General features: G+C 49.6%; 1 pseudogene; it reads right to left on the bottom strand.

The window, feature by feature from the left end:
- Positions 1-5,440, bottom strand: part of LOC102491742 (leucine-rich repeat-containing protein 37B-like) — a 36,198-nt pseudogene extending 30,758 nt beyond the window's left edge.
- Positions 5,441-6,793: the final 1,353 nt, after the last annotated feature.

The following is a 6,793-nucleotide window of genomic DNA, read 5'->3' on the forward strand; positions in this document are numbered from 1 at the left end:
TTTTTTTTTTTTTTTTTTTGAGAGAGAGATTTTTGCTTTAGGGTGCGTGCGCTCACCAGACAGAGAGAGACAGAGAGACAGAAAGCGAGAAATCACCCCCCAGGGGGGATGGTCACGCCACAATCCCTTCTCCTCCATTCTCCTCTCGGGATCTTGGGCACGTACGCACACGTGCTCGGCGTGTTTAAGCCACCGGGTCCGGGACTCAAACCGCGGTCGACTACGTGGGAGTCCAGCGACATAGCCATTACGCTAACTGCTGGTCCCTCAAGGGCACTCTTGAAAGCCCCAGTGAAGTTTTATCTTATCTAGCTTTCCCTCACCACCACATTGCAGTCCTTACAGATTCTGAGGAGTTACAGTGCCCCTGGTCTACATCCCTTTTTACTTAATTAGGTGTCACCCCTCTCCCCGTTTCATGCCTACTCTCCTTTTCACCCCTATCATCTTCACATTCTAGAGACATGTCATCCATCCGTGGCTCTCAGCACTTATCTCTGGAGTCAAAGTGGGTGCTATATATAGAAAACCAGGGGCAAAGATGGGTTCTGGATATAACTGAGGGGCTGAATAATAACAATATTGACAGCTAACTTTCGTACGTAAGCAGACAGTGATTACGAATTACATATGCTCACTCATCTGAAGTTCACAACAATCCTATGGAATGGTAACTATCATACTCCCCATTTTATCAATAAGGAAATTGAGTCAACGAGTTAAATAACTTGCCCAGAGTCACAAAACTAATAAATGACGTGCATGGGTTCCAACTCCTGGAGGCAATTTGAGTCCAGAACCCACTCTTAGCCCCCTTTGTGGTATTATCACTGAGATGGGGAGAGGGAGATGCAGCTGTAAAGCTAACATGGGAGGACAGAGGTTGTTGAGCAACAATGTCATGAGCTGAATAAAAATGGAGAAAGACTAAGGGCAATCACAGGAAAAAGACGGGAGAAGGCACAGCGGTAAGGAGCATGAAGAGCAAACGGTAAAAACAGAAAGTCAGTCAACATAGGTTGGGGAGATGAGGACGGGCCAGGAAGGCGGAGAGGAAATTGCTGCCCGGTCAGGCGGGATGAGAACAAATGAGGAAGGGCGATTCTTACAAGATGGCGAAGGTGTCATTGTGAATGCTGGGGTCTGGCACAGGCACATGCTGGAGCTTCTGCTTCGAGGTGAGACCCACACATGAAAATGTCTCATTTATGCAGCTACAGAGATCACACAGGTCGGCGTTCACGGTGGTGATCACTTCTGGTTGCACATTTAAATCCATTTGAGAAGTCATCGTCAGAGTTTCTGAAGACAGACTGACTGACTCAGAAGACTGGGGTGGCTGATATATGCTAATTTCCAGATTCAAAGGTTGAGGTGTCTCTTGACGTAGGGTTGGATGCTGAGTCTGAACCTGGTGTAGATATGGAGCTACAGTCTTGGACAGGGTTGTAGGATGTTTAATCTCTGCAGATATGGTAACCACTAGGCCCAAAGGTTGAAGTGTGGCACTGGACGACACTGGATGCTGAGCTTGATCTTGAGCTGATGTTGGGAGTATTTCATAATATACTGGAGATTGAGATACAACCTCCTTAGATGACTCTAGAGGCTGAGTTCGGGTGTCCTGCACAGTTGGAGAAGGTTTAACCTGTGCAATAGATTCTGAAATTATGGTATGTTCCAGGTCCAAAGGTTGAACTGTGACTTGAGGCAGGTTTGGAGGCTGGGTATGAACCTAACCTAGACATGCAGCTACAATCTTCTTCATGGCTGGAGGATGTTCAACTTCCAGAGTAGATTCTGGAGTTATAGTAAGCGCTAGGTCAAAAGGTTGAACTGTGATGATGGAAGGTGCTGAATGCTGCAATTGATCTTGAGCTGAGGTTGGGACTATTGTTTCATAATATGCTGGAGGCTGAGATTCAGACTCCTTAGATGGCTCTGAAGGCTGTGTTAGGGTGTCTTGCCTGACTGGAGAAGGTACTGGATTCTGGACTTATGGTAAGTCCCAGGTCCAAATGTGTAGTTGTGACACTGGGTGAGATTAGATACTGGGATTGGTCCTGACTTGGTGTTGTTGGAACTGTTACCTCCTGATTTACTGGGGGTTGAGTTACAGTAACTTCCGTAGGAGGCTCTGGAAGTTGAGGTGGGGTCTCCTGCATGGCTGGAGAAAGTTCATCCTCTGTAGTAGGTTGTGGAGTTCTGGTGACTTCAGTCAGGTTTGGATTCTGAACCTGAACCCCACCTGAATGTGGATGTGCCACCTCAGGGTACTTTGGAGGAGCCGTAGTTACCTTCAAACCTGTAGAATGTTCAGCCTCCATGTTGAGTTCTGGAGTAACTGTAAGTCCCAGGTCCAAATGTTCAGGTGTGACTCCAGGTGATGTTAGATACTGAGACTGACCCCAACTTGGTGTTATTGGAATGGTCAGCTCCTGATATACCGGGGGTTGAGGTACAAAAACTTCTGTAGGAGTTTCAGTTGGGTTCTCCTGCATGGTTGGAGCAAGTTCATCCTCTGTAGTAGGTTGTAGAGTTATGGTGACTTCAGTCAAGTTTGGATTCTGAACCTGAACCCCACCTGAATGTGGACGTGCCGCCTCAGGGTACTTTGGAGGAGCCGTAGTTTCCTCCAAACCTGTAGAATGTTCAGCCTCCATGTTGAGTTCTGGAGTAACTGTAAGTCCCAGGTCCAAATGTTGAGGTGTGACTCCAGGTCATGTAGGATACTGAGATTGACCCCAACTTGGTGTTATTGGAACTGTCAGCTCCTGATATACCGGGGGTCGAGGTACAAAAACTTCTGTAGGAGTTCCAGTTGGGGTCTCCTGCAGGGTTGGAGCAAGTTCATCCTCTGTAGTAGGCTGTGAAGTTATTGTGATTTCCACATCCACAGGTTGAACTGTGACTTCATTCAGGTTTGGATACTGAGTCTTCACCTGGTTTGGAGGTCGAGTTGTACTCTTCAAGGTTGTAGACTGTTCAACCCTTACAGTGGGTTCATGAGTTATGGTAAGCATCAGATCCAAAGGCTGAAATCCAGTGTTGGAGACTGAGTCTCATCCTGACCTGATGTTGGAACTGTCACCTCACAAATGCTGGACTCTCAGCTGCAACCACCTAACGTGGCTCTGAAAGTTGAGTCGGGGCCGTTTGCTTGATTGGAGCAGATTTCACCCTATTAAGTGGCTCTGGAGGAGGAACTGTGACCTCCTGCAGGTTGGAAGTGGTTCCACCTCCTCAGGGAGCTCTGGAAGTAGAGATGGGGCCATCTGCTGAGCCGAAGAAGGTTTTACCATCATAGGGGACTCTGGAGACTGAGCAAGGGCCGCCTGCTTGGCTGAAGAGGGTTTTACCTCATTAGGAGGCTTTAGAAGCTGAGGAGGGGCCTCTTGATAGGCTGAAAAAGGCTCTGCCACCTGGTCTGGAGAAGTTTCTACCTTTTTAAAGGTATCTGGAGTCTGAGCTATGGCCTCTTGATGGGCTGGAAAAGATTCAAACTTTATACAGGGTTCTGGAGGCTGGGGAAGAGGATTAGACTGGGTTGGAGGAAATTCAACCTGCCCAGTGGCAACTAGAGGCTGAATAAGGTCTTCTGCTGGACTGGAGAATATTCACCCTCCGTAGTGGGTTCTGGAGTTACCAGCCCCAGTGCCACATGTTTAACTACGGTGTTAAGCAAAACGGTATGCTGAATTTTACGTGGAGGTAGAGGTGAAAATGTTATCTCTAAGGAAAGGATACTCAGTATATTCCATAGGAGACGGTGGAAGCTGAACTGGGGCCTCCTGATGACTTACAAAGGGCTTGACCTCAGTAAGGTCTGTGAAAGTTGGACTGGGGCTTCCTGCTCCGCTACAGAAGTTTCGATTAGAGAAGCTTCATCCTCCTCAGGAGCCTGTGATTGCTCAGCTGTGGCCTCTTGCTGGGTTGGATAAGGGTTTTCATCCCTAGCAGGTTCTGGAGATTGAGTTACAGCCTCCTGTTTAACTGGTAAAAGTTGAAGTACCTCTGGCTTTGGAGCCAGAGTTGGGGCTTCATGCTGGGTTCCAGAAAGTTCTTCATCATTAATTGGCACTAAGGGCTGAGATACAGCCTCGTGGTGGATTGAAGAAGTTCCCACCACACCAGCACTGTATTGTGGTAAGCTCCGGACCCGCAGGTTTAAGGACATTGGCAGGACTGAATGCTGAGCTTGACTGTGACCTGGAGGTCTAACGACGGGTTTATTATTCTGTGGAGACCGAGATGAGGCCTGCTGCAGGACTGAAGTTTCAGCCTCCTCAGGAGACTCAGCCTGCTGCTCCTGCTCAGAGAGAGGTTCAGCCTCCAGAGGAAGGTCTGGAAGCAGAGCTGGGGCCTTCTGTTGGATTACAGCTTCCACCCCCTCAAGGCCCTCTGGAGGCTGAGCTGGGGCCTGCTCCTGGCTTGGAGTAGGTTCAACCCCGTTCCCTGCCTCTCTAGATATCCCAAGCTCCAGAGCCACAGGTTTACCTGTGACACTAGGAAGTGCAAGTGCTGAGCTTCATTCAGACCCATACATGGAACGAGGGCTGAGCTACATCATCTTCAGTAGCAAGTGGTTGCTGAGTTGGGGCTTCCTGCTGGGTTGAAGGTTCAACCTCTTGAAGGGGCTGTGGAGGTGAAGCTGGAGCATCTTTCTGGGGTGAAGAGATCTGGTCCTTCTCAGGATTTTGAGTCTTGGTTTCTAGCTGGAATTGTGAAGTTTCAACTTGCTCGGACGACTCTGGAAACTCATCCGAGTCCACCTGTAATTGCTGCCAGAAAAAGTTGTGTCGGTGCTTGGCTCTAGATAATCATCATGCAAGGTAGGTCTTCGATGCTGAGGTACGGATACAAATTGGTCTGGAGATCCAACCACAACCTTGGCAAAGCGACGGTGCTGAGCCAGAATCTTTTTCAGATTCGAGGATGAAACAAACTTTGCTGTTTTTGTGCTCCGACTATCCAGAGACGGAACAGGTATTTCAAACCACTGGTGATCTGCATCCTGATGTTGGTTCTGACCCCAGTCTATTAGCGGCAACACCTTTGGGAGTCTTTCTTGCCGGGTGAACTTGTCACGAACTTCCTGATGTGGCATAGCAAGCCAATCTGGCCCTGGGGGCAGCTCTTGAGCTGAATCCATGTCCATGAATGGAGCCAAAGTTTCACCCAACTTATGAGGAAGACCTGGTGGGCCGACATCTGAGCAGGACCAGAAGGCTTCCAGTAGTCAAATCCCCAGGGTCTGCTGGGGGTTTAAGAATATGGGGTGATTTGGGTGGATGATGGGAGGGGTGAAAAGACCAGGACTCAGTCGGCCCCTGGGAGATAGACGTCACCTGTCTGGGACTTTGGCCCAGTCTGAAGATTGACCTGTTGGATCAGCAACCACAATGGTTGCAACGTGAGGAAGTACCATGTCCAGAGGCATAGCCGGGACATGACAAGGGAAGGCTTTGGGCACAGCGGCCCAAGCCAGTAGGGTGCTGAGCCATTATGGCAGGCTCTGCCACATAAGCAAAAGCCCCTAGCAACCAAGGGCCTACCCAGCGCTGCCCTGCCCCGCCCTTTGTTTATGAGGCCTTCACAGCACTCGTTACTTAGCTGCAGCAGAGTTCTGTTCCCAGGTCATTACGTGCTATTGGGTGATAAGCAAGGTGGTTAAAGGCAGATGTCCCGTGGTGTGTTGTGGCACCACAGAGTATGTGTTTTACAGCAGATATCATCAGACCCTACATTAGAACGATATAATTCTATCCATACAAAAAGCATACAAAAGATTGATGTGGCTGGGCCCAGAACTCACAATAGCCCAAGGCTGACCATGGCCATCCCAGGCTTCTGTGTCTCTGTGAACTCACTGCCTCTGCCTCTCCCCCTCTGAAGTGATAAAACAATCTGAGACCTTGAGAAGTCCAACACCCTGCTTTTTTTTTTCTTTCCTTTTTTTTTTTTTTTTTTTGGAGAGGTTTTTGCTATAGGGCGCATGCGCTCGCCAGACAGAAAGAGAGAAAGAGAGACAGAAAGCGAGAAATCACCCCCCAGGGGGGATGGTCACGCCGCAATCCCTTCTCCTCCATTCTCCTCTTGGGATCTTGGGCACGCACACACACGCACCTGGCGTGAGTTTAAGCCACTGGCTCCGGGACTCGAACCACGGTCGACTATGTGGGAGTCCAGCGTCATAGCCATTATGCTAAATGCTGGTCCCAGCACCCCACTTTTCTGACCTTTTCTTCCTGAGAACAAACTCTGGGCTGCATCTTCCTCATGGGCTGTGACTCCCTGATAGGCAACCCCTTAGCCTGCTGGAAACCACCTGTCCCCAAACTTCCCAGTAAAAGACTGCTCAACCCCCAAGCGTGGCCAGAGATTCTGAGTGTTAACTCCTCCATGCCCGCTGGTGAGTTAAAGAGTTGCCCCTGTCTGTCCAGAGTGCTGCCTTTTTGTTCCCCAGCTGTCTGGTTTTCCGCAACATTTGGTGTGTTGGTTGGGAAACGAAAATCAGACTGGCCCTTTGAGCCACCGATCCCAGGGTGCCTCCCCACCAACCAGGGATGGGCACTGCGGTGTGGAGGAATAAGTACGCCCCCAGATGACCTCCTGGACATGATGGGATTGGAATAGGACCAACCGAGCTCCTTGATCCTGGGCCCCCAGGAGCCCTTGGTCAATGCCAGAGTAGGGGGCCAACCAATGACATTTACGGTAGACACGGGCACTGAACATTCCTTAGTAACTCAGCCCCTGGCTCCCCCATCAGTCTGGAAAGCTACTGGAAACA

Source organism: Tupaia chinensis, unplaced genomic scaffold, assembly GCF_000334495.1.
Source record: "Tupaia chinensis unplaced genomic scaffold, TupChi_1.0 Scaffold000365_1, whole genome shotgun sequence".
NCBI classification, from domain to species: domain Eukaryota; kingdom Metazoa; phylum Chordata; class Mammalia; order Scandentia; family Tupaiidae; genus Tupaia; species Tupaia belangeri.